The sequence below is a fragment of the Ictidomys tridecemlineatus genome, unplaced genomic scaffold (assembly GCF_052094955.1).
Source record: "Ictidomys tridecemlineatus isolate mIctTri1 unplaced genomic scaffold, mIctTri1.hap1 Scaffold_64, whole genome shotgun sequence".
In the NCBI taxonomy this organism is placed as follows: Eukaryota; Metazoa; Chordata; class Mammalia; order Rodentia; family Sciuridae; genus Ictidomys; species Ictidomys tridecemlineatus.
This window is the reverse complement of record NW_027524440.1, coordinates 348,511-375,527: the sequence shown is the minus strand read 5'-3', so window position 1 is coordinate 375,527 and position 27,017 is coordinate 348,511. Positions and strand designations below refer to the sequence as shown.

The 27,017-nt window shown below is 47.3% G+C and overlaps 1 long non-coding RNA gene and 1 pseudogene across 1 annotated transcript in view; one reads left to right on the top strand and one right to left on the bottom strand.

Annotated features, from left to right (window-relative positions):
- Positions 1–340: 340 nt before the first annotated feature.
- On the top strand, positions 341–8,818 carry LOC101977913 (ankyrin repeat domain-containing protein 33B pseudogene; annotated as a pseudogene).
- Positions 8,819–15,581: 6,763 nt separating this feature from the next.
- The window catches only part of LOC144374331 (uncharacterized), a 56,967-nt gene continuing 45,531 nt past the window's right edge, over positions 15,582–27,017 (bottom strand). Inside the window, exon 3 of the long non-coding RNA XR_013433776.1 lies at positions 15,582–16,087. This is a non-coding gene — a long non-coding RNA (uncharacterized LOC144374331). The remainder of the gene's footprint in view (positions 16,088–27,017) is intronic.

The window sequence follows — 27,017 nt, the reverse complement described above, 5'->3', positions numbered from 1 at the left end:
TTAGTGCCACCTCACCAGGTTATTTTGAGAATTAAGGGAGAAGATGTGTCTAAGTACATGTAATGCACTCAATATCCAATAGCTGTTGCTCGTATTTGTTTGCTGCCTTAATTTATCTTTATTTTTTGCTGTGGCACTGGGGTCAGCCAATTCTGCTTAGTGCTACGAGTTCCTGAAGAACTGACATTTTCCCTCTCTTAGTCCATTCTTGCTGCTATAGCAAAATACCAAATGGGATGATTTATAAACAATATGTTTATTGCTCACAGTTCAGAGGCAGGGAAGCCAAGATCAAGGCACCAGCAGATTGATGTCCAGTGGGGGCCTGTTCCCTCTTGTCATGTCCTCCGTGTTGAAAGGGCTGTGGGCACCTTCTGGCCTCTTGCATGAGGGCACCAATCCTATTCCTGATGTCCATCCTGTGACCAAGCACCTTCTAAAGCCCCCACCTTTTTATACCATCTCCTTGAGTATGGAGTGCCACACATATGAAGTCTGGCGGGGGCCAACATTCAGATAGTGATTCTCCTGGGAATGCCATCAGAGCTCTTCCAGATCCCATCTCCTCCGTTAATGCTCCTTCTCTGTCCCAGGACCCCAGCTGGCTCCCTGTTTTTCTTTCATCCTTCTGAGATTTGGGGATTTACAACTTTTAATTTTTTTTCTTCCTGCTTTAAACTCCATGTCTTACAGGATGTTATAGGACAAATAAACTCGAAGAACATGGATGGAGGTTTTGAAGATTGCAAATCTACTTAGAAATATAAAAGGATCATAATTAAAATTAATCCCATTGGTTGTGCTTTTGATTCAGTAGCAGTTTTGGTTTTGAAAAGCAAGATCTCAGTTTCAGCAGAGTTTAGGTCCTGCCTGTCCTGTATCAGTGAGAAGTGGTCCCTCCTAATTAAATGGTGATTGTAGGATGCTCTTGTGAGTGGCAGAAGCTTCATCTACTTTTATTACTTTTGGATTGAGTTTTAATTGAGTTCAGATTTTTAGTAATTTACTTTTTCAACTGACAGTGTATGGTGTCAATCACATCACATGCATTTTTACCAACAAGTTAATTTGAATTACCAACTTTTTTTCCCTTTTGGTGGGGGGTCAATTGCCTTCTAATCACCCTGGAAAAGATGAGGGGCTCATTCTCTCTATCATTGTCATTTTGTCTTCTTTGTGTCTCTTAGAAGTTTCCGGCATTTACTGCAGTAGTTATAGGATTACAGAAATGCCCTCCACATCTCTTGGGGGGAGATTGTGCTGGGGGCAATGGGCTGGGTGTTAAGGTGTCCTGTACCCCCCAGTTGTGTTACAGATTAGACATCGAATCTGTAGATGCTCTTCCCTGTCACCCTTGGGAGTTCTCCCCTAGTAAAGTCTGGAGCCCTTGTGGGCACAGGCCCTCTCCTGTCCATGCCTTGGGCTTCCCTCTGCACTGTGCTGAGGGTAAGTGACCCAGAAAGCCAGGCCCAGGCTTCAATCCAGCTTCATACCTGTGGCAGTCACTTAGCTTTCTGGACTGTGGTTTCCGCTTCTCTGGGATGGAAACTGTGATGATGCTGAGGGAGGGAGCTCTCTCCTGCCAGGGCCACCCTAGATGCCTGCCATCAGGGCATGTCACTTAGAATTGTGTGGTTACCATTATTAGGAAGTTTTTGTATTCTGTAGTTATTCATTAAGTGAATAAAATAACAAGGCATATTTTTCTCTTTGAAAAATATCCTGTGATGAGATCTTTAATTTACTAGGGTAGTAAGCATGTAAATCAGGGGTTTCTTAACCTTGGCATGACTTTGAGATTTGGGGCCAGATAAGTTCATATTGTGGAGGTAGGGGGAGGTTCAAACAACTGATGTCCCTGGCCTCTACCCTCTAGATGGCTGAAGTATCCCCAGTCATGACATCCAAAAATGTCCCAGGCACTGCCAAACATCCTCTGTGTGTGTGTGTGGGGGGGGGCAGGGACTACTGATATAGCTAATAAATGAGAAAGGATAAAAGAAAAGAGAAGATCTTTTTGTTCTTAGATATGTTTCTCCCTCCCAGCTGGTTCTATGTTGTCTAAAATAAAGATGAGACCTTTTCAAGGGAGCATTCAAGCTGCCCCCTTAGGCTTTAGTTGGGAGTGGTCATTTGCTATTGTCACTACTAAGTTAGATTACAATTCTCAACTATTTTTATGTCTCTTATTTCCATTTAAACATATCCATATCAGGAAAACTTAAAGCATTGAAAGTTCCCAACAGCCTGAGCATTTCTTTTAGATTGACAGACCCTTCAATATGGAGTGAATATAGCTTAGGAAGGTTACCCAGCAACTAACTGCAAAATTGTCATCCTGTGATAATTTGAAAAGTAAAGTGTGCAACCATTACTACTTATAAAAACATGCCTTTCTAAGTTCTTCAGATGAGGTAATCTTCATTTCCTGAATGTTTTTCTGCACCTTAGTTTCTGAGTTGCAGTTTATTTTCAATAGCAAACATTTCAGCTTATATGTGATGAATGATCAAATTGGATGAAACCCTCAAATATTTAGATTTTCTCACCATCTGTAATGTACAGGTACAGATCAGCTTGGGTCTGCATTGTGCAATAGAACAAAAGAATGTTAGAAGTATCATAAATTTTAATTTAAATAAAAAATATAACCGGATTCTGGAAACCTGATTTAGTTGGTCTTTGGTTTTGGCTTCCTAATATTGTCTTCTGTGCTGATGACAATCCCAAGGGAGGCAGCAGGACCTTGTTGATTCAGTGGAATATTAATGTCCCAGAGTGACAAGTCTATTTAAATTGGTTGGCTCTGAGAAGCCGCATGGAGCACAGGATTTTTTTATGAAGATTGCCAGGTTCCAGGTTGCTTTTGAGAGCCCCTGTTTATACTGAAGTGCGCTGTAAAATAAGGCTGCTGCCTCAGGAGGAGAAACAATCAAAGGCCTGCATCTTGCATGATTCCAGGGAGCACATAGATTAAAAGGAAGATGAAGAGCCAGAAAAGACACCATGTTCTTGCTCCACAGTTCTGCTCATCTCCAGCAAGCCCTGACTAGACTTCTGGTAAACCAGGGACTTATAGTAGGATGTTGATTTCTGTTTATGAGGAAAACGGGAATTTTTTTGTGAACTGAGAATTTGCCACACTGGAGTTGTTTCACGTTATTAGAGAAAAATTAACTCAGGAAATTCATACCACACCCCTTCATACCCAAATCAAACCCTGAGACAAGGACTTGAGGACAAATAGATTTTTTCAAAGGTTGCTTTTGGGAAGCAGCCTGGCAGGGTGCGGGTGGGGGGAGTGAGTTGGGAAGAGACAATGCTAATTCAGTGACCTCGGGCTCCTGAGCAGTTGCTGGTGGGTGACTGGGACTCAGCCCTGCTGGGCCCTCTGAGAGATGAGCAGAATCCATCTGGAAGATACCCCAAGGGACAAGGACACTGGGGGATTTATCTTCCAATTCTAGCCCCTCATGGGGGCAGGGTACACTTTTCCCACTTGCTGTGCCACGGAGGTAGCTCCTCAGTCCCACTGGGCTGGACAGCAGGCTCTCCCCCATGACCTTGCAATCCTGACTTGCTGAGCTGATTACACAACCAGTGCCCCAGAAGAAGGCTACAAGGTGGCCCAGCAGGAAGCTGGCAAGGGCTGGCCCACCCTTGTGGTGTGTCACCTCCTGTTGCAGGAGGGCAGCCTGGGCTGGGCTGCCTAGGAAGGATGCCTTCATGGTGGGGGCTGGTGGAGAAGAAAAAAGAAAGTGACTACTGCGCCCACCTCCCACTGTCCTCGGGGGCCTGGCCTGACTCCCAGGGAAAGTGAACTGAGAGGGCTGGAACATCATTTTTCCCCTTTGGCACTAGTTTGGGATGTTTTCCACTGCAGTAGCAGAAGTCCAGGCTTGAGAGTGGATTAGACAGGTGTCTTTTCCTTGTATCTCACTAGGAGTCTTAAGGTTGGTGGTCAATGTCCAAAGCTGGCTTTGGTTTAGAGAAGACAACATGGACCTGAGTTTCTTCTCCTATTCATCAATTCCCTTGGCTTCCTGCTTTGTCACCTCTTGATTCCAAGACAGTCACCAGACCTCTGTTAGGAGGCAATGGCAACAGCAGCATATACACTTGTCCCTGTTCTCAGGAGGTGAATACCCCATAGGGCTCAGGCCAGCACAAGGTTGCTTGGACACAGGCAGCTGGACAAAGGGGAAACAGACTTCAGTCATTAAGTTAAACCAATGGTTCAGAGTCAGGGATTATATTGTTTCCCAGGTGACATTTGGCAACAGCTGGGTACATTTCTGGTTGTGACAGCTGGTGGGGTGCTACTAATATCTCGAGTAGTCACCAGAGGTGCTGTTAAAAGTCCTTCAGTGCACAGGATAGCCCTCACCACAAGCATGGCCAAAAATGCCAATAACGCTGAGGTTGGGCAGTCTTAGGCTAGATCATTATGATCCATTGCCTAGAACTGAGTATGTTGCTTTCAATACAATAGAGGATGATTTTGTGCAGACAACTCTTAGCTGTCAGCAAGGTGGAAAGTGGACCCATTGGCAAGAGCACACCCTTGGTCCACAGGTTTAAGCACTGTTGGGTAGGAGGCAAGGATGCTGGTGGTGTCCTGGGAGAAGATGGACACAGTGGCATTTTGGAAGTTCTCTATATTCTTTTAAAGGTATTCAAGTAAAATGTTAATCATCAGTACATTTGATCCTCCCATGTCCTGGGTTCTGTTTCATGAATTCAGGCAACTACAGATATAAAATATCTCTAAAAAATGCATTTGTATGGAACCGGTACAGACCTGTTACCTTGTCACTGGTCACTAGACAATACAGCCTAGCAACTGTTTACACAGCATTTACCTTGCCTTAGGTTTTATAAGTAATCTAGAAATGGTTTGGTGTCTATGGAAGTGCATAGGTTATATGCAAAGATCATGCCATTTTCTAGAAGGGACTTGAGCATCCTTGGAATTTGGTGTCCATGGGGGTCTTGGAAGCAATCCCCTGTGGACACTGAAGGGTAACTTTGCTTGTCATTTATAATTTACTTGCTATGTCCTGGCCATCAATGTCACCCTTAGAAGTGGTTTCTTAGGAATTGAATCCCTAATTGAGCACCCCTCAGATCCTAGAACTGCATGGCAGTCACAATGACTCTTGTTCTTTGGGGTGTTTGTATTTTCTGAGCACTTTGAAAAGGTGGGGACAACAGGAAGAAGAATGCTGCGTTGTGGACAGCTGTTCCTTTCATTTTCCATTAGCATTTGAAAAATGTCTCTTTCCCACAGTGTTCATTAAGATTTTAATTTTGCAATTTGTTCCTTTTTTAAGTGACAAGCAATTAATTAAGGTTTAATGTGTCATCTATTTTCTGCAATGACATTTTTACTGCCCCCTTTTCATTTTAGTCAGTTTATAAATTGTACTTCCTGATTTCTGGTTCCAAATAATTACCACTCTTGTAAGATGGCTATTCTTTAATGTGTCCCAGAATTAAGACCATTAGCAGGTGAGCTCAGGTGAGCCAGGTGTGCCTGGCTATGAGGCCACTATTGGCTGGCAGGGCAAGGAAGTGGCAGCCCGCCGCCGCCCCTCTCAGCTCAGCACGTATTGATCAGCTACTGCATGTCAACACCTGGGTCTGTCGGGAATATAAATGAAGCTGCCTCTGCCAGGCTTGTCTCCAGGGAGCTCACAGACTAGATAATTGCCCTAGTTTTTCACATTGCTTTCCAGTAGAGATATGACTAGTGGGACTTGAAATCCTGAATGATTTCTAACTGTATGTGGGGCTGAGTTTGGACCAAGATTAACAGCAACTTAGTAATAATTTCTACATTGCCAAGTTTAAATTTATGCATATTTCACCAGGATGATTTGGAGTTTAATGTTGGAATGTTTGAATGTGGGAGGGTAGTGGGTAGAATGGAGAGACATTCAGAAAGACGTTGGGGATACATCATTAAAGATTCTCTAGACAATCAGAACTGATAGGGTGCATAGATTAAGAGATTTATTTTAAGGAATTGGCTTATGCAGTTGTGGGGGTTGGTAAGTCTAAAATTTGTAGGCTAGGCCCACTGGTAGGAGTTAATACTGAAGTCTAGAGGCAGAACTTTTCCTTTTATTTCATGTTTTTTTGTTGGTGCATTATAATTTTTTATGTTTTATTGATTCTACATAGTTATATATGACAGCAGAATATATTTCAATTCATTGTACACAATGGAGCATAACTTTTCAATTCTCTGGTTGTACATGATATATAGTTATACCATTCGTGTCATTATACATGTATCTAGGGTAATGATGTCTGTCTCATTCCACCATCTTTCCTGCCCCACGTCCCCTTCCTTGCCCCACCCTCCTATTTGCCCAATCAAAAGTTTCTCCATTCTTCCCATGCCCCCCACCCCCACTAATCTGAGAAAAAATTCTGCCTTTGGTTTTATGGGACTGGTTTACTTTATGTAGCATGATATTCTCCAGCTCTATCTATTTACATGCAAATGCCATAATTTTATTCTTTTTAATGCTGATAAATAGTCCATTGTGCATACATACCAGTCTCTTTATCCACCCATCTACTGATGGGCATCTAGGTGGGTTCCACAGATAAGCTATTGTGAATTGAGCTGCTATAAACATTGATGTGGCTGCATCCCTGTAGTATGGTATATTATAATTATATATAAAACAATGGGATTTGCTGTTGCATATTCATATATAAATGCAACAAGAACTTTTTCTTCTCTAGGAAATTTGAGTCTTTGGTCTTAAGGTAGTCAATGATTGGATGAGGCCTAGCCACTTCTTTGGGGTTGATCTCCTTGACTTAAAGTTAACTGATTAGAAGGTGTTAGCCAAAGCTACAAGATCCCTTCAGGCCACACCTAGATTAGTGTTTGATTAAAGCACTGGATGTTCTAGTGTAGCCAAGCTGACACAGAATACTGACCATCACATCTGCCCTGCTGGGTGGTTGTTAGCACACAGAGCTGAGTGCAGGGGACCCAAGGTGCTCCCTGGAGCTCTCTACTCCATGGAGCTTGCCAGCTTTGCAGCCCAGGAAGGCCCCCAGCCACTGTGACCATCATTCATTCTGTAATGAACCTTTGTTATAGGCATGCCTCCTACCTGCCAGGATTAGATGTGTTGCAGAAGAAAAATGCATAAGATATGGACTCTGTTTTGGAATAGCCCACTGTCTGGTCTGTAGAAATATGGGCTGCAGTCCCCCAGCCAGTTAACTACCCAGTGGAAGATGTGGAGGACCACCATTTTCCACAAAAGAGGATCCACAGCAGCCTTCCAAGTGACAGGACAGAAGATATGGTACCGAGTGCCTTGCAAGTGACTGTTACCGTTAGCATTTAGAGCACTCCAGCTGTATCATGAAGTGATCTCAAGACATTTTTGTTGTCTAATCATGTCTCCATTGGCAGAGAGCTATGCAATCTTCTTTCTTTCTTTTGGGTACCAGGGATTGAACTCAGAGGCACTCAACCACATCCCCAGCCCTATTGTGTATTTTATTTAGAGACAGGGGCTCACTGACTTGCTTAGTGCCTTGCTATTGATGAGGCTGGCTTTGAACTTTCAATCAATCCTCCTGCCTCAACATCCTGAGCTGCTGAGATTACAGGAGTGAGGCACTGTGCTCCGGTGGAATCTTATTTCTTAAATAAAAAAAATTATGATTTAGATTCAGACAAATTTTTTATTTAGAAAAGACAAAAACATCAAATGATGCATGAGAAACCTTTTCTTGTTGCAGTGGTAAATGCAGTAGGTGACTGTTACATGCAGGTGGCAGTGGTCCAGGATAGAGCTTGTTATTAGGTTTTGGAAAATTAACCTTTCTTCCATTCTTTGAGTTGCTGCTGAAGCCATCAATTTGTGCTTCTTGTTTTTCAGGGGCAGATATACACTCCCAGAACAGCCACCGCAGGATGTCACTCCAGGAGTGGGTTGCTTACACAGGCAGGGTGGAGGCCATCCAACTCATGCAGAGGCTGCTGGAGCGACCCTGCCCTGAACAGCTTGGCGAGAAGTACAAGCCAGAGCTGCCGCTGACCCTGGAGGCGGTTCTGAAGCCTGCAGCCTCCAAACACTGCTTGCAGAGGCTCGCTGAATTCGTGTGGTCTCTACTGACCTCGCGCTCACGTGGGGGCCTGGGGGATGGGGGGCGTCCTTGACCATATCGTCAGGATGATCACAAGCCTTTATAGTCCTGCTGGGGCCATCGTCTGCCAAACTGTGTGTCCTGAGGACCCTTCCTATGTTAGAAAACGGCGGCTGGCAGTGCAGGAAATCCTGGCAACTAAGGGGGACCAGGACACCCTTGCCCAAGAGAGGGATGAGGCAGAAGGTGCTGAACAGCAATTTCAGACTTCTGAGGTGGTGGGGGGCTCCGGAGAGGAGGCTCAATCCCCCGTCTCCTTACCTGCCAGGGGCCCAGGGGTCAGCCTCTGGCCGGCGGAAGGCCAGCCTCCTGCCCCTGCAGCTCCTGCGCTGGAGCAGTGTGCGGCCGGGTGTGGTGGTCTCCAGGGTCGGCATCAGCAAGGCGCCTGCGCCCACCTTCCAGCCAGAGAGCATAGGCCGAAAGGGCAGCACCAAGGACAGCACCCACCTGCAGAGCCCCAAGTGGCAGTACAAGGAGGCCAAGGAAGAAAAGAAGAAGGCAGAAGAGGTCGAGAGGACGCGCCAGGAGGAAGCGCAGAAGGAAAAGCGGGAGCTACACTGGAGGAAAAGGACATGAAGAGGTCGATGGGCAGAGGGCCTGTGTTGGGCTAGGGCTAGGGCTGCGGGGGTCGAAGAGCCCCAGCGGGGAGGAGGGCAGGGCGGGGGCGGGGGCGTGACCCAGGAGAAGGTGGAAAGGCGCAGGGGAGGCTGCCCCCCCCACCACAGCTGGGCGCTCAGAGGTGCGCGCCAGGCTCCTGCAGTGCGGTCATAGCGCACTTGGCTGCCTCTTCTGAAAGCCGCCTTCTGGGATCCCAGGATGTGGTCCAGTGTTCCCAAGAGGGAGCTGGGAACAGCAAGTATTGATTTGCCTAACCCTCCTTCCCCTAGCAACCAATACACCTAGTGGGCAATACACTTAATGTCTCACTTTAGAGAACCTCAATTAAGAATTTTTAAAAACCAATTTATCAAAGGGTGGGGTTTTTGCATAATTTTGTACTTTTAATCATTATTTACCAATCTGCAGCATTTTACAGGTGATGGGGCTCTTTGTATTTAAGGCAGTTTTAATATATGAGTCTGAAGACTCCTGGTTTAAAATACTGTATCTAGAAATAAATATTTCTGAGAGCTGTATGAATTCACACAATACATGGGATTCTCCTTTTTGCCATTGGTTTTGACTTTTGCCTTTCCATCTCATTGTGGGTACGCTTTGGTGTAGATTATCCTATTTGATTAATTGATGCTGAATATTTGTTTTTATTTGATGGAGGCATTGACTTTTACAGCAAAATTATCATATGAAATAGTTCACATTTCAGTGTATTATTTTAAAACTCTCTTGTTCATACAGTAATAATAATGAAAATCATTGTCAAATTATTAGGAAACAATGCATTAACTGCATTTCTTGCTAGACTCATTTTAAACAGGGGCTTTGGATAAACTGCATAGGAAATCCTTTATTGGATATAAGAGAAAAATTGTCTTTTAATAAGTGGGGTGACCTCAACAAATGATTACTGGAAATACAAAATTAAGTCTTACGTGCTCTTAGATAAGTCAAATCTGTATATCCTTAAAATGTAAAAATGCATGAAAGATAGGATTCCAGAGGGATGGAACTGCTGAAGGGGGCAGGAAGGTGATTTTTAGGAGCAGGAGGTTAGAACTGAGTTTTAACAAGCTTGTTTTGGGCAAATTTCTAGGAGTATTTGACATTTTCAGGGCAGCCCCCTCATCCAGGCTCCAGTGGAGTTTACTTTTATTTCTCCTTTGATGATTGTCCCTGAACTTTAGTTCATCCTTACGCCAACTGTATAAGATGTCCAGGATGTGGGGACTTTGACAGGATGCAGATGTGATTTGCCTGGGCCCTGAGCTCTCAGGGAGTTTTCTGTTTATGCTCTTATCTCCAAAGACTGATAAATTCTTACTGGATCTTAGAGTATCTGTTACACATGCACTTTATTTAAATATTTATTTGAAATACTGGGAACCATGGATTCAAAAACTATCATAGACTGTTTGGAAGCTCTTTACTATAACCCTGGATACGTGCTGACATGCACTTATCTGTCTCATGATGCAGGCAGTGGGTAGCTCTGGGTTGCTTTGCAGCTTCGAATCAGCAACTTGTTGAGCAATCAGGGATCTCACACTAGCCCTTCCCCACTTATCAGATCATAAGGCTGTGCCCAGGCTGTTGGAGAGACTGGTGAGATAAAAATACTGTATTTCAGAATCAGATTTTAGCATGTTTCTTCTTAATCCCAGAAAGACATCAAGATGAATGCCACAGAATCCTGAACCCACCTTTAGAACTATGCATATTAGTTGGTTGTGGATCACCCCTATGGCTTAGAAGTTGGGTTTGACCACATCTTCTTGGCCTCAGTTATCTTTGCAGGTTGTCTTTTCTGGGTCCCTGGCATTGTGGAATCTCCATGCCATGTCTATGGAATCCACAGCTTCACCTAGCTTGTCACAAGCTCCTCCCTCATCAGCTGAGTGCCCAGCCAGGAAGTGCCAAATGGCCTCTAATATGTAGCTTTCAATACTGGGTGCCCTGAGGAACACCAGGCAGTTTGTCAACATTTCCTGCCTTTACCCCTACTGTAGAGGCTGGCACTGTGTTGTTCTGGGGAGAAGAACCCCTGTGTTTGAGTTCCTCGGAGAGTAAACTGCAGCTTGTGTTGAGAACTGCAGCTTCTCCTCTCACTTGGGGGTTGCTCTTCCTGAACAGCCATCCTGAGCTCCCACAAAAGGCTCTAACTTTGTAAGAATGTCAAATTGTCATTGGAACAGCCAGTGTTAGGCAGTGTCTGTTCTGGCTGATTTGGCATCTGCCTGCCACTGCATTGCCAAGTAATCCTGCTTGCTAACCACCATGGGACCTATGCACTGGGAATGGTATAGAGCCCCGCACCCTATCAAGCCATGTCTCTGCTGCTACCTGATCAGAAGTGCACATTCCTGGTCCCACCCGGCCCCCTACCTCACATGATCCATTGTCAGTGTCCATTGATGGGTGGACTGTCAACAGCATGACAGGTTATTTCTTCAGTTTCTGTTCTGGGGCCCCCTCTCCTGTTTGTTCCAGCCTTGACCAGCTGCACAGGATGTACCTGACCAGCATGGGGCTTGGCCAGCAATACTGCTGGTGTCCACAAGACAGCTCTAGAGATACATGCATTTAGAAAGTCTACTAGGCCAGCAAACTCGGGTCAGCCCAGCAGTTTCTTTGGCAGACTTGAAAGTGAACCCACCACATTCCCTGTTCCGTGGGAGTGGCCATGACCTGGTGGGCTTCATGAAGTAAGAAAGACAGATGCGTGGGAGAGCTGACTGGCAGGAGGGGAGCTGAGTTGTATCCCCAGAAATTGTCTGTGAAGCCCAAAGGACTCAAGTGCAGGAAGTGTCCGTGCAGAGCCTGGTGCAAACTCTCACCAGTCCCTCTCTCCAGAATCAAATCACTGTCCTGCTTGGGGAGGCCCTTCTCTGGGATGTCCTCAGGTGGGATCCAGGTGGCTTCTGGACCAGGTGCTGAGCACTTGTCATTGTGGCTGTGTGGAAGCATGTTTGCCAGCAGTGTTTTCCTTCAAGGACAATGTCTCTCCCCTCTTTTCTCTCTCTAAGGAGGAGGCTTTTGCTCTTGTTTTGTCGGCCTCTTTGGAGTGGGCTACACCACAACCAGTGGACACTGTGCCAAGTCTTGGGCAGGCAGTGCAGGAGGTCAGGAAGAGAAGTCTGGATGCTTCTCAGCAGGTGGCCTTTAGAGTCTCTCAATTTGGGGATCTGTGTGAGCACAAGGACAGATATCCTCAAGTGGGACCCTCCTGCCCAGGCTTGATAGTGTCACTTCGAGAAGGGTGGGGGAGGCATGTGGGGGCAGCAGCTGGGCTTGTGATTAGCTCCACCGAGAGAGTGAGTAAGCTGGGTCACCTTGAGGAGGCTTGTGGGGCTCAGTGAGCCAGTCCCTTCTTAGGCAACATTGTTAGGGTGACCTTTTCTGGGTATGGGATTCGCAGAGAAGATATGATCATCTGGCCCCTGAGGCAGAGAGAAACCACCCCTGGTCTCCCTGAAAGTTAAGCTGGTGTCATTTTTGTGTGTTTTTACTGCTTTGAACAGTGGCACCTCCGTCACTGAGGCTCTGCCCTCCATTTATCATCATGTGCTGATGGGCAAGGACCCAACCACAGTGTCCCCTCTAGCTTCCACATTCCTTCTCTGAAATCCTCTTTACCTTCTCTTTAGTTCCCCCTTCCTTTTCTTCCTGGGCCTGTTTTCTTCTCGCAGTTTGGTTAAACTCCTTGCTCATCTTTGGCACCAGTTGTCCTGAGGTCTAAAAAAAATCAGAACAGGGGTCCCTGAGAAGCATTATGGTGGCCCTGCTGCATTGTCAGGTCAGGACCTCTGAGTCCCCAAGGATGAGTGAACAGCATGCCCTGCCGCTCCTGTGCTGGGGTCCCACCTCAGCATCCAACCCCTCCCACTTTTAGGAAGGGTGGCCTGGTCTGTTCTCCTGACATGGGACAGCACAGAGGGTGCAGGCTTGGGGCCTCTGCTTGTACCCTGGATGTTTATTAACTGTAAATAGTGAATTTCAAGTTGACAGGTATCTTCTCAGGGATTTATATATAAATATAGTTAGGAGAACATTGAAGTATATTTTAATACATTTTAGAGCTTGAGTAAATTGTGATTAAACTGGACAGAAAAAATATTTAGAAAACTTTGTTAATTCTGCTGATTTTAAGTGAGGTTTCTGAAACTTACCCTTCGGCAGAGATTTCCTTGGTTACTGGAGATTGGGGGACCCTGGCAGAGGAATTGGCTGTGGGGTGGCTGTGAAGTCGCTTCTGTGTGAGAAGAGGTGGCTACTTGACAACACAGATGGGCTCTTCATGGCTTCTACCTCTAGAGCTGGCTACGCCAAGTCTGATGCTGCAGGTACAGAGTGATGCTGATGCGGTTTTTCCCATTTGCTGTGTGTTTAAGCATCCCACAGGCGGCCCGGCACCAGCCTACCAAGAAGGAGCAAGGAGAGTCGGGGATGCTCCTCTCTGCTTGCTGTAGAGAACTGCCCACGTCACATCATGGACATCCTGGGAATCACGGACATCATGGTGCAGCCTCTCTGGCTACCCTAGCAGATTCCCAGCAGCTAGATACCTCAGAATTGCAAGGCCATCACCCCCTCCGCTTTGGGCACTCCTGAGATGACAGCTCATTCCTTCGCGGCTGCCTGAAGCTTGGGGTTGGGAAGGAGCCCCTCTTGTGCCTTCAGAGGGAGGACAGATGTCCTGCCAGCACCTTGACTTTCAACATCCAGACTCCAGAATGGGCAGAGGATGCGATTCTGTTGTTTGGAGCCACTCAGTTTGTGACTCTATTATGGCAGCAGCAGGGAACCAATGCAGGGGACAATCGTATTTCTTAGTGACAGGGAAACCCCTGGGGTCAGTCCCGTCCATGTCTGATGTGTGTGTGGTGCTTCCATCAACCACTGAGGATTGATGGAGAATATCGACTGTCCCATGACACAAAATGAGTAAGACCCTCAGCCCTGTCCCCAGGAGACAGAACACACACACATACAAACAACAGCTTCCAGAGGCAGCAGAATGTGATGGAGAGGAATGTAGGGAGTTGCATTGTGTGCATAACGGCCACACCCAACCTTGGTCCATCCTGACCTTGCAGCTTCCAGGGAGAAAATTCCAGGGGTCCCTCCCAGATCAAACTTGGATTTGGTCCTACACCTCTGGGTTGTCTGCCTCCTGGTCTCCTCTGGGACACCTTCTCATGCAGGCAGATGTTTGGCATATAACAAAGAACCAACTACCGACTACCACCCCTAGGTGGTAATTCTCTTTAAAATCTGTTCCCAATGGGCCTGGTCAGCACAAGGCCAGCCTAGCTGCTGGGCCCAAGTAATACATTTCAACCAACTATATTAAGCTTTTCCATTTTTTGCCAATCTCAGTAGATGATTATGCTCCAGTTGCCAGGTGTTCAACAGTTCAGATCTGTGACTGGGAAATGATTTTTTGAAAATATTCATCATGTATGTACATTTGTATTTCTACTGAAACCACTTGGCAACCCCAGGAAAATGTAAAAGGGAATCTCTAAGATGTGAGAGAAACAAGTGGGAGCTTTATTAGAATCTCTATTATTCTTGCAGTCGGCGATTGATAAACTCATTCAGAAAAGCAATTGCTTTCAGGGATCTAGAGTCCACAGTCGCACGTGCAATCTAGCTTGAAGTTTATGGAATGTGCCTCTGGAAAAACTGGCATGCCTCTGGGAGCAGGAGGTCCTTTCAACAAGACAGGGGCAGGCTGCTCCTATGGTGTGTTCCATGGCAGTACTGCCAGCCTAGTCTGGGTCTCCAGATACACCCTCTGTTCATACCTACGTTTCAGCTATTAAGAAATATGAAACATAGGCCTTGAGGTTTATGCCCTGACATCCCAGGAAACCAATGCTGCCCAACAATTTGGTGCTGGGCTTCTCCATCAGGGAAGAGGACAAGCTGACCCTGACCAGCTTGCCTTGGTTTTTTGCCACCTGGAACACAAGCCTGGAGAAGGTACCAGAAAGGCTGGTCATATGAACGATGCCCACAGTGCCACCTGAACCTCCAGCAGACTCCACTGCTAGTGGGTGGGACAGTCAGGCACATCCTCTCCTGAGCAGCACTCCAGAAACTTCTAATGTCTGCTTTTTTGGAAAAGCAGAGCACACCATAGCCTCAAGCCAAGGACTAATCTAGGGCATCTCGGGGCAGGAGACACATGTAAGAAACTGCACAATCTGATGTGCCCAAGTGAGGGTGGGTGCGGGCAGATGTGTGTCTGGGTAGGAGAGATTCTGGTCACAGGGAGACAGACCACGCTTGGGGGGACGTGGTGATCCATGGGGAGGCAAAGGACAGGTCTAGACCCCATCTCTCATGATTTTAACTCTTGTGTGAAGCACCCCAGAGCTAGCTGTGTCTTCCTCCACCCTGGGCAGTGGTCACCTCCAGAAGGCCAGAGCAGCCCTAGAGGTGACTGGTGAACCTTGAGGTCTGTCTCCTTCTTCCCAGAGCCTGGACTGAGATGATGCTGATCTCACTCAGCAAGTGCTCCTGGGATCCCCCTGCCCACGTCCTCAGCACAATGGCCTCTGGAAAGAAAGAGCCTTTTCATAGCTGACCTCTGTCCTTTGCATCCTGTGATGCTTGGGTACCTGGTACTGAGACCCCCTGTTGCCCAGGGTATGGATTCAGTGTAAAGTGACTGCTCAAAGACCCTCCCTGAGACCTGCCAGCCCAGCCCTATGTCATACCCTCCCATGGCCACACAGACTGTTATGCTTTTACTAAAAAGCATGAAATGGTTGTGCTTTTCCTTAACTTTATTGAATCTTGCCACACTGTGCCCTCTTGTTCTCAGGACCACAGGCAGGACTTCAGAACATTGTGGAGACAGAATTAGGCTAAAGGGTGAAGGACTTCATTTTACTTGGGTCTCAGCATATTCTGCTAATGGCACTTCTGGGGGAGGGTGCAAGGATCTTTCAATGACATCCCGCCAAGACTCCTAGGGCACATTTGGGGTTTGAATGTTTCTAATTTTAAATATGGAAATTTAAGACAAAGGAAGGGATGCTTGGCTTTGTCTTAGATTTCCCAGATTGAGCAGCTCTTGGAGAAGGTGCTGGGTCTCCATAGGGGACATCACACGGAAGTGAAGCCAGGTCTGCCGGGGTGTTGGGGTGCGGGTGCTCCTTCACTTGTGAGGCTGCTGGATGTGCTGGATCCTGGGGGAAGGGTGCTTGTCTATGGAGGCGTGAGGCTTCTGGTGAGCCACCTGTGCAGCTGCTGGGGGGAAGTCCTTGTCACTCTGTCAGGAGACACAAATGAGCCACTGTGAAAGAGTGGGCTATGTGCCAGGGCCCACACCCAGTGTCCACTGGTTTTCTGTAGGGAAAGCAGGGACTGAGAGGCAATGGGGCAGTGACATCTCAGCAGCTAGGAGCCCCTCTCCTGTGGCTGGGGGTTGAGGCTCTCAGGGGGCCTCAGAACCAGGGGAGGGTGGGGGGAGGGCTCCACAGGGACTGTGTTTACTGGCTCTGCCCCAGGCCACAAGACAGATGCACAGCAGGACTTGCTCTGCCCTGAGCTGGGTGCTGGCAGCTTCCCCTGCTAGATCTTTGTGATCATATCCACTTTAGGGGTGAAAGGAACAAAACCTGAGCCTCAGATTTGCCATCATGACTGTGGGCCCGGCCTGGGTGGTGGTGGGGGAAAGAAAGGCACAGGAGAGGGGGCCTGGCTGTTTTCCAGTGACTCAGTTCACCTAGAGCCCTGAAGGCCAAGAACCTGAATTCACATCCTTAAGCTCCGCTGGACTCCAAAGCAGCAATGACTGAAGTCAATTCCAACACACTGTATTCATGCCCCACTTACTACCCTCTCAACATGTGATTAATAGATAAATTACCAGGAAGACAGGGCCCTTTTTGAGTGTTCTAGGACTTTGGGACTTCCTTCCCCAACAACATGGCATTTCTGCCCCACCTCTGAGAGGTTCAAGCCACACCTCTGGCCTTAAGGGCCAGGTGGGAATTTAAGGCTGACAGGGGTGCTCTTGTGTTTCTGCAGGCCAAGGGTCTCTGGTGACATGAATTAGGCTTCCTGTACTCTGCCCAGAGGCCCTTCCCAGGTCTACCTTCTTCAGTGGGACAGCCCTGCCAAATTTGAGGAAGTCTACCATGGCCTCTGGGACATCCCCTCTCAGGCTCAGGGGTGACTTCAAATCCCTTCACTCCTACAGGCCCCTCCCTAACGCATTCCAGTATGGTTTCCGGCTTTGCCCAGAACCTCCTCATTGCCCCACAGGGCACCGACTATTGACACTGCTCTCCCTGGGCAAATGATTATGAAAGGACCCACGGCTGATAATTGTCACACAGCATGGCTACTGCTAGGCAGCTGTGCTCGGGGTAACCTACCCAGTTCCCTCTTCCCCTAAGTTAGTGGTGTGAGGTCCTCCTTCACCCTTGGGTGTGCTGCACTGCCCTTGGAAAAATGCAAAGCCCTCACCACCCCAAACAGGATTCTGCATAGCAAGGAGGGTTCACTGCCCTTCCGATTGGTCAGCCTGTCCTTCCCAAGCTTGCTGATAAGGACTGGGGTCAGGGTGCTACCGTGTGAGAGGATTTGGGGAGGGGGAGACGCATACCATGCATGCATGCACATTATTAGTAAGCCTGGAAACCCAGGTGCAGTGCAGGTCCTAGGGAAGGCCGAGATGGCGGCATGGGCAGAACCATTTTCAGGTTAGTAGTTTTGACATGGGTTTATTTTCTGCAAATGCTTTTTCCTATTCACATGGACACCTTCTAAAAGAGCCAATGGAGGTGTTTCTATAGAAGATACAACAGACATTGTTACACCCTTTTCTTTAATTTTTTTTTTTTGTGTGTGTGTGTGGCGGGAGCCTAGAGCATGCGAGGCATGCCCTTTACCACTGAGCTACATCCCCAGTCCAACACGGAGCATTAATGCTTAGTTCTATAGTCTTTTCTCAAGGATAGGGAGGTCTTAGGTGATATTAGCTACTACTTATTGATCATTTACTATGGGCCAGGCTTAGAGTGAAGTGCATTATTTAGAATTATTGCATCTAAGCTTTTCAATCGAGTGGTGTGAGGTCCTCTTTCACTCTGGGGTGTGTTGCTCCACCCTTGGAAAAATGCAAAGCCCTCCACCACCTCAAACAGGATTTTGCATAGCAGGGAGTGTTCACCTCTTCATTTTCCAGATAAGGATGATAAATCAGAGATGGTCAATAATTTTCCTGAAAGCTATACAATAGCTACGTGCTGGGAGCCAGACTTGGGACAAAGGCCATCCAGGGTACATGAGTGTGGCCAGGAGCCCCACCCACTCATTTTAAGGGACCTCAAATTATAGGTCTGTCTTCTGTCTATGAATTAGAGTTCAGATATTCATCTAAATGCAATATAAGAATCTCTTGTTCAACCAGCTAGTACATTAAGTCTATCTAAACTTTCATTTTCTAATGTGAAATGAAGTTTTTTCATAAAAACTATCATTTATGTCTGTAGCATTTAATTGGAATGCAGAATACTTCTGCTCACCTGAGTCTCCTCAGCAGGTGTGATTTCTATTTGAAGGAGGAAACAGAGGGTCAGAGGGCATTGTAAATGTGTTCAAGGTCCCAGGGGCAGAGATTTGAGGACCTCAGGCCACACTCTACCTACCTCATAGGTCTCTGTTCCCAGGCTTCAGGAATACAGTGCATTTCTAACTGACCAGTCAAAATGCAGTGGTCAGGTTCATGGGGAAGGACAGGAGGAAAGGTGGCAAACCCACACCTTTCAGATGGGCTCTGCTGTCAGACATCTATGTTCAAATCTGAGTCTGCCAGGGACCAGCTGTGGGCAGGTGCTTGGCTTTACTGAGGCCAGGTTTCCTCCTCTGTGGAATGGGCTAGCAGCAGAACGTACCACACCAGGTGACTGTATGCTTATTAGTACACACACACACACACACACACACACACACACACACTGCTTAGTATACAGGAAGCACTCCATCAATGTTAGCCGTGGATAGTGACAATGACAATGTCAATGACAACACATCCCCACCTGTCCCATGCACACTGCCGTGCACTTCCACTCATTCATGACAGGTCCAGCTTTGCTTCACTGTGGATTCTACGGCCAGGTGTGGTTACTGCTTCTCTGGAACAGAAGGGTTTTCAAAGTAAGCAAAAAAAGGGCCTCACAATCGCTGGACTGGACTTGAGGAAAATATCTCCAGGCCCTTCTTCTGTTTTGCTGGAGCTTTCGACATGGTTTAGGCAGCAATTTAGCTTCCTAGCCCACTGAAGACAAGAAGAAACAAATGCAAGTGGCACGGTGGCCGAGCACCCTGAGAGCTGACGGGGGGCCCTGGGGAAGAGGGCTGGAGGAGAGGGTGAGAGGCCATCAGGAATGGGCCACCAGCTCCTCCTCCACTCCCACTTCGGATGCAGCCCATGAAACAGGGACAGAAGGAACACCACCATTGTTGACAGTGGTCAGTGGTGCATAGTGCCATCGGGAGTGGGAAGGGGCCCATCATGTGCCAATTCCCTCTCTTCCTGGTACAAAAGTAGTCAGTATGCAGAAAGGATATTCCCCTAAAATCTCCCTGCCAGTCCAAGTTGCCCAGTGAGCCAGGGGCAGGGTATGAAGCTATGTGCAGAATTTTGATTTCACTTTCTGAAGCAAAGCCACTCAGTTTCATGGAAAGGTGCTTATCTGAGGCCAAACCCACAGCAAAGCCCTAGTTCACCAGCAGTATGCTTGGGAGGAGTGTCAGGCTGCTCCAAGACGGAGAATCCCATGAGGGTATCTGTGCTATGTCAACAGAGGGGGGAGAGGCTGCTGTCATACCAGATCCAGTCCTACTAATGGACACTCCCAGTGTGTTCCCACCTGCTGGTGGGTCAGGCGGGTGAGCACCTGCTAGAAAGAATGTGATCATCTCTGTGGGGTCTTCAAAATCACTCCCATGCTGCAATTGACAGCACTGTGTCCTCCTCTGCACCAGGCAGAACAGATGGAGACAATTAAAGTCCACCAAGGACTCCAAGTGCCTCTCCACAGTACAGGTGCTGAGCGCCTAGGGCAAGGGGCAGGCACCTGCTGTGGGAGTCCATGTAGACCCAGACATGGCCACTGAGCTCTGCATGAGTGCACATGAGTGTGCATATCTGTGTAAGAACAGAGAGCTTATTTTCAGGAAGGACATGTTTTAATTAGTATTCACCAGTGCTAAGTGAATGAGATCGGGGGGTGGGGTAGTGGGGCTCCTGTGGCACCCAGTTGGGTGAGTGGGTGTGGTAGAGCCTGCTCTTGTGGCCATTTTCTGGAAAGCCTTCCTTCTACTCATCCTCCTAATGGAAGTGTGGGCTATTAAGGCAACCCAGAAACAAATTCTGAAACTCTTCTTTGACTTTGCTCTGAACATGTGGCTTTGTGTTTTCATGAAATTTATGGAAAAGTCTATTCCCATCTGAGGGGCTTTCACAAAGACTATCTAGTAAACAGCCAGAAAACAAATGCTTTCCTGCTATTTTTAGTTCTTAAAATATCGTCCTGACCTGGTCTTACCTTACTGGGCTTTTTAATTTTCTGGACGCCAAAATAACAGTGAGTGTGGCTGGTGAGCAGAGGGAAAGCTTAGCTCCACTTACGTCCTCTGCCCTGTCATTCTTCACAGCCTGACAGTCAAGGGCTTCATTCCTGTGGCCTGACTTTAGGTGCTGAGATCATCACCCCCACAAGATGTCACCGTTGGTCCTCTCAGGGACCTCAGGCTAGATGTTACCCCCAAGATGACAGAAACCTGGTGTCCCCTGCTGGCAAGCATGTCCTTTCTCTCTAAGGAGTCCCTTAATTGTCAAGTGAGTCTGACTGAAGGTAAAAAGCAAAAACAAAACCTCAGCATAAATGCTTTAAGTACAATTCTAAGCCCAGGAGAAAAGACTCTGGAACCCAATTCCTTCCAGATTTGGTATGTGGAATTTATAGTTTTGTTCAAAAGATCCCTAGCAGAAGATCTTGGCTGGGGTGGAACTTGTGAGCTCCTGTTCAGTCTGGTTCAATGACATTGGATTTCCAATGAGAAGATGGTGCTTCATGACACCAAAATCCCAGTCTTCAAATCCTCCAGTGAAGGGCCCATGACTCAGCAAACCAGCTCTGCTTTCTTAGTGATCCACTCCCTCCTGCAGAGGGGGTAGAGGCTGCTTCCCTCATCAGGGCTGCAAATACACAAAGTCTAACCCTGCTGGTTCCCTGAGTGTCTCCAGATGAGCAGGGCCAGTTGCCACTGGGAGAACAGTTCTTGCCTGGGTTCTAAAACACTCCTACCAAGTGCTTGGCTAGCTGTTGATGGATACCTCGAAACCTCACCAGCCCCCTTCTGCAGCTAGAGAAGGCTTGAACCCCCCACCTCCTGAGTATGGAGTGTTCACAGCTTGCATGTACCGACATGCAATAAAATAAAATAAAATAAAATAAAAAGGGCTGGTGAGGCAATTAAGTGGTATAGAGCCTCTTGGTTCAATTTCCTCCCCAGGGTGAGGAGGAGGTTGCTAGCTGTTTTAACAGGTGCTGGGATCTTCACTGTACCCATGGATATAGTTCCAGAGCTGCTTTCTCTTTTGATAACCAGAGAATTTGACTTGGGCTTTTCCCACTCCTTCTTGCCTCTGCTGTCACCTAGTCCCTCCTTCCCTGGATGCAAAGAAGACAAATGATCACAGTATGTGTTCTGGTTACTTATCTTGCATCTCACAGATTTAATACACAGTGATGGTCCAGGGCCACTGTGGGCCTCTACCTCCATCCCTACACGGAGAAGAGGACATCGTGACAGGTGAGGGTGTAAGGGCTTGTGCCCAGCAGTTCTGCTGCTGCCCCTGCAGAGCGCAGAGCATCTGAAGCACAGAGGAAAGCCCCATGCAGTGGTGTGTTTGAGAGCCTGGACTTTGGAGACAGAGAGCCCTGGGTCCACACAAGAAGCTCGTCTGTGCTCAGTGTCCATCTGTAAAATGGAAAAAACACCCATTTCATAGAATATTTGGGAGTTTTAATGAAATAACATTTTTACTTTGCTTAGAATGCACCTCTATTGACAATCTCATATTTAGTGGCAAAAACTGAATTAACTGACTGTATAAAGTCAGTCTAGAGCTGGGCATGGTGGTACATGCCTGTAATCCTAGCTACTCAGGGGCTGAGGCAGAGGGATTCCAAGTTTTCTAAGGCCAGCTCTGAAAGTTTATCAAGATCCTCTCTCTCAAAAAAATAATAATAAATAAATAAACAAAATAAAATAAATCAAAAGGGCTGGTGAGGGAATTCAGTGGTTTAGAGCCTCTTAGTTCAATGTCTAATATTGGACAAAAAAGTCTTGAAGTTGCTAATTTTTCTTCTAAATTATAATTTGAGAATGATTTTTTTTCTCCTTTCTTTTATTTTCTTCCTTTGTCCTTCCTTTTCTCCCTCCCTGTCTTCCTGGGGTGGCTAAAGAATTTTGGGGTTTCTTAGAGCATCTCTGAGGAATGCTAGGTTCCTCACATTGAGTTTTCTCTCTTTTGTTCTAAGCACCATGGATACCACAGGGTGGGACTGGAGGTGTTACAGTCAGAAAAGATCCTCCAGTGCCACAGAATGTGGATTCCTCTGTCTCCACCCCCATCCTGTGTATCCCTAACAATATATCCCCACTAGCACATGGCAACAGCCTCAGTAAATGTGCCAGAGAGGATCATTTTTAGGGAGCTGTTAGGGAGGCTAAGATCAAAGGCAAGTCACCTGTTTAAAAATGAAGCCATTTTGTGCATGTGTTTTACAAAGTGGCAGCACAGAAGAAAGATGGTAGTTGTTGGGGGTGGGGTGGGGAGCCCCCTGCTACTCTGCTCCACTGCTAAGCTGCTGGAAGACCCCTGCCAGTGGCCGCCAGCCCCCAGCCTGCAGGTATCTGGGATGCTGGGGAAGGCTCCCAGGCCTGGCTGGAAAGTGCTTGCTCATCACACAGCGAAGAACAAGTTGTGTGGTCGTTGGACAGTCTGTATGACCATGTTACATGTATTAAAACTTTACAAGTTACTAGATTTCAGTAAGTATCACACTTAAAGTGATTCCATCTTTTATTCTGAACACATTGATGTTTTAGGCTCCTTCCTTTGAATTTCAATTATGAGGAGGTGCTGGTGAATAAGTCCTGCTTATTAGACAGCTGGTGAAAATCAGAGCATTAATCATTCCATTTGAAATTGGAGCTTCAGGTTCAAGGGTCATGTTTTACAATGGTTTTGGGGAGGAGGGTATCCCTGGTTCAGAATGCAAAGTGTGTGGTTGGTACAAGACAGCTATTATGGCTTAAAAAGGAGAAGGATTAGGTAAGTAGTAAAATTTCACAAGAAAACTGCTAATAAAATTCCTATTAGAAAGGACATGATAATCAAATATAGACACTGAGAATCTCATTCTCTGCATCTCATCCCATCCCCAGAAGTACAGGTGGCTGGCTTTAAATGCGACTGATGTCACTAGGTTTTTGCACAGAACTCAGAAATAAAAGAAGAGAAAAGTGATTTCCCTGCTCTCGTGTATCTTCAGCTGCTCTCCTGGTGGCAGGAGTGTGCATCTAGCAAGGGTGGAGCTCAGCCAGGGAGGGTGAAGCTCAACTGGGCCAAAGCCCAAAACACTGAGAAATGGAGAGAACTTTCTGGCTTTCCTGTTGCTGGATCCATGGGAACTGTACCTGTAACCCCCCTTCCATGTGCCTGTGGTAGGGGCTTGGTGACCTGGGAGAGCAGCTCTGCCCAGATGGCAGATGAGCTGCTGACAGCAGTGGTCTCAGGATGTGCAAATCCAACAGCTGTCTAATTGGAAAGACCAGTTCTGAGGACCACCTCAGACCACACTCAGTGCTCAAGCCTTTTCTGGAATTAGCAGAAGGGGAGCAGAGTCAAATATTAAGGAAATAAAACCCCACCAATTCTGCTTCCTTTCAACAGCAGCTGGTGGGGAGGACTTCTGTTTCATCCAGGAACCCACTTGCCCTGGATGTTCAGAGCATGCAGTGATGGTGGAGCATGGAGCACAGCAGTGTGGACTGCAGGCAGGCTAGCACCAGGCCACTTCAGCTGTGGGGTCTGAGAGCACTTGGAGCACTGAATTAAGTCTCTACCCACTGATGCTCTGATGCTGAGTCAGCACGGGTCAGTTAGTACCTCCGTCCTCTGCACTAACAAACATTTGGTGATCACACACCATACAGGGTTCTGGGCTCAGGGCTGGGGTGAGGACATGGATTGGTCCCAAAAGGCCCTTTGAGAGGCCAGTGGGACAACTGTGAGGTTTGCCAGAAGCTGGCATGAGAAACAGGTCATCAGGATTTTCTGGGAACAGGGTTGTCCCTGTGTCAGTGTGGACAGCATCTGTCACAACCAAGAGGAAACTGTCCTTATGGGTGGGAAGGACTTCCACATGTCCGAGCCTCTGTTGAGAGTTAATTCCCTCCAGTTCCCTGGGACATCCAGGGAACCACAGCATCTCTTTAAACTTCTCAAATAAGGGTTTCGGGGGAGGAGTGAAGGAGCAGGTCATGGGCAGAGCAGGCGTCAAGCTATGCACGACTTGCAGGCTGTGGCCCAGGGCCCCAATCTTCCTGCTTCCCCACACTCCCTGAGGGGCTGCCCTGGGGCCTCTCCATGCTTCCCAGAGGACAGTCAGGTCCCATCTTACCCATTGGATAGTCAACCTGCCTTGTTATCTACAAAGTGAGGAGGCAGTCCCACAGGGGGACATGAGACCAAGGCTAGGAGACAAAAGATGAATGTTCTAACCCAGAGCCAGACTGGAACTCCTGGAACTTTAGTTTCCTTCCTGAAACAAAGAGCCAAGCATCATCTCTGGAGCTTGTAGGAAGGAGTTTGGGGAAGGTCAAATGAGTTCCCAAACATTATGTTTGTAGCACATGCAGTGTGACTCAGGAAGAGACCTGTTAGTAAGTGACATGTCAGTGGAAGCAGTTGTAGAGGTGGAATTCTGAGAGTGTGGGGACAGCAGGACAGGATGAAGGCTACAAACATCAGAGTAGATAGGCACTGTCCTTAGGTGTTGAGGATACTCTCAGTTTGCGCTCAGGCTCTGGGATCACAGAGTGAAACTTCCCATCTCTCTGCAGGCAAGATGGGATGAGCAGTGCCCTGCAGGACACTCAAGGATCTGAGATGCACCCTGACACAGCACAGAGAGGGGACCTGGAGGTTGGATATGACTTGCTTCCAGGGAACAACAAGGCTAAGTATACACTCACAGTTAAGAAGTTGGAGGAGAACTTATAGATCTCACTTTAAGATCGTGTGCATGTTGAGACCCCAAAACTGGAAACTCTCCTGGTCATCAGCATGGGCCAGAAGACCCACTGTCCCACACCCAGCCTGGCTATTGTGAGCGGGGGGGGGGAGTGTAAGAATAGTACGGCTGCTTTTCAGAGATGTTTGTGAACAACCACTGGCCATCACCAGCCAAGGCCACAAAGATGACTGACCTAGAATGTAAACTAAGTTTGGGGCCAACAGAGGAGCTAGAAGGAGGCAGGGGTTATGTTGGGGAAGGTCATTTTCAGTGGCATGCCCTGCCTGGCGCTGTGGAGCCCAGGACACAACAATCAGCATGAGAGAAACCTGTGCCCGTCATCACCTATGCTGTGCCTGCCCATCAGATACCGCCACCAAGCAGCCCCCGGGCCTGCCACAGAGCTAAGTGCTGCAGGCTCAGTAGCTGCCAACATAGATGGGCCTGCCCCCCTGGAGCCTAACTAGAGCAGGGTGTTGGGATCCACAGTGGTGTGGATTCAGGGCAGCCCTGAACTGCTCTGCCTACTCACCCGAGGCCCCCGTGTCTCTGGATCATATGCTACTTTTCAGGTAATGTCACTTGCCATAGCAAAATAACCGAGGGGGGGGTCACTGTCTTGCATTCTGCCATCCAGGACCAGAATACACTGCCTGCCATCTACCAGTCCTTGTGTAGACAACAGGAGAAAACGCAGAGACTAGCACTGTCCCAGAAAACCTGCTGTGTGGCCCGAACTCTGGAGTAGTAGGCTGTGCCTGTGCTGCCCTGTTCTGAGCATCCAGGGAAGGATCCAGGGAGAGGCAACCCCAGGAAGAAAATCAGGGAGTCTGGCTGGGGCACCTGGGTGCACGGCCAACACTTGAAGCATCTGTTTTTGATGAAGACTTCTTTTTCCAAGAAAATAAAGCACATTATGTCTTAATTGAGCTATCTAGGCAAAGCCCGCAGAGAAGTTGTTTATATCTCTGCTGCTTGTTCTTCAGGGAAGGTGAGGATGGAAAACAAGGCTAGCTTGAACACTGTGTAAAGGCAGTAATTTCTGTCATGCATGAAGAGCACAAGTCAAACCAGAAGTTCTTTTCAAGTTCAAGATTCAATTTGTTGCTTTTCCTGAGCATTAGCTTCAAAAGGTACCAATTTGAATATAAAGTAAACACCATCATCTTTATGGTTCAATAACAGGGCTTAATGACAATCCTAAAATGGTTATCAGGGACACAAGTACAAACATTTTCTGCCATTGCAATGGCAGATGGCATTTGTATTTGTCTTCCACCCTTTTCTTAAAACAAAACAAAACAAAACAAAAAAAAACACCACCAACAACAAAAAAAAAACAAAACAGGAACAAATGACCTGCTGTTTCTTCTCTGACCAGTAGAGGAAGACACTTCACTCAAGGAGACAGATATAGGCCTCAAGTGTTCTGCAGGTTGGTCATAGGATCCCAATTCCCAGAGTAGCTGGGTTCAGGTATCTGTCCTCTGTCCTGGTATAATTACTGATAGTGCCTTCTTTCTCTCTCAAAGGTATTCCAGACTACATATGCTGTTGCAGTCACTTCAGGTTGAGACAATTCCACAATGATCCTCAACTTTACCAGGGCTCTCAAGAGTTTCACTTCTGGTGGGAGAAATGTTGGCATTCCCTCTGTCTGGCACAATCTTAATGTTTGAGGCAGCTGGGGCACCAGCTCCAAAGGCTGGCTCACTTCTTAACTTTCCACAGTCTCCCCTGACCCTCCTAGGGCAGACCTTTCCCAGCTGTGTGGCTGCAGGAACTTCCTACTCCTGCTTGCCTGTCTCTGCTTCAAGGTCAAGGACAGGGTGGAGTTTGCTGTATGCCTAGCATCCTACCTGACAGATGCCCAACAAA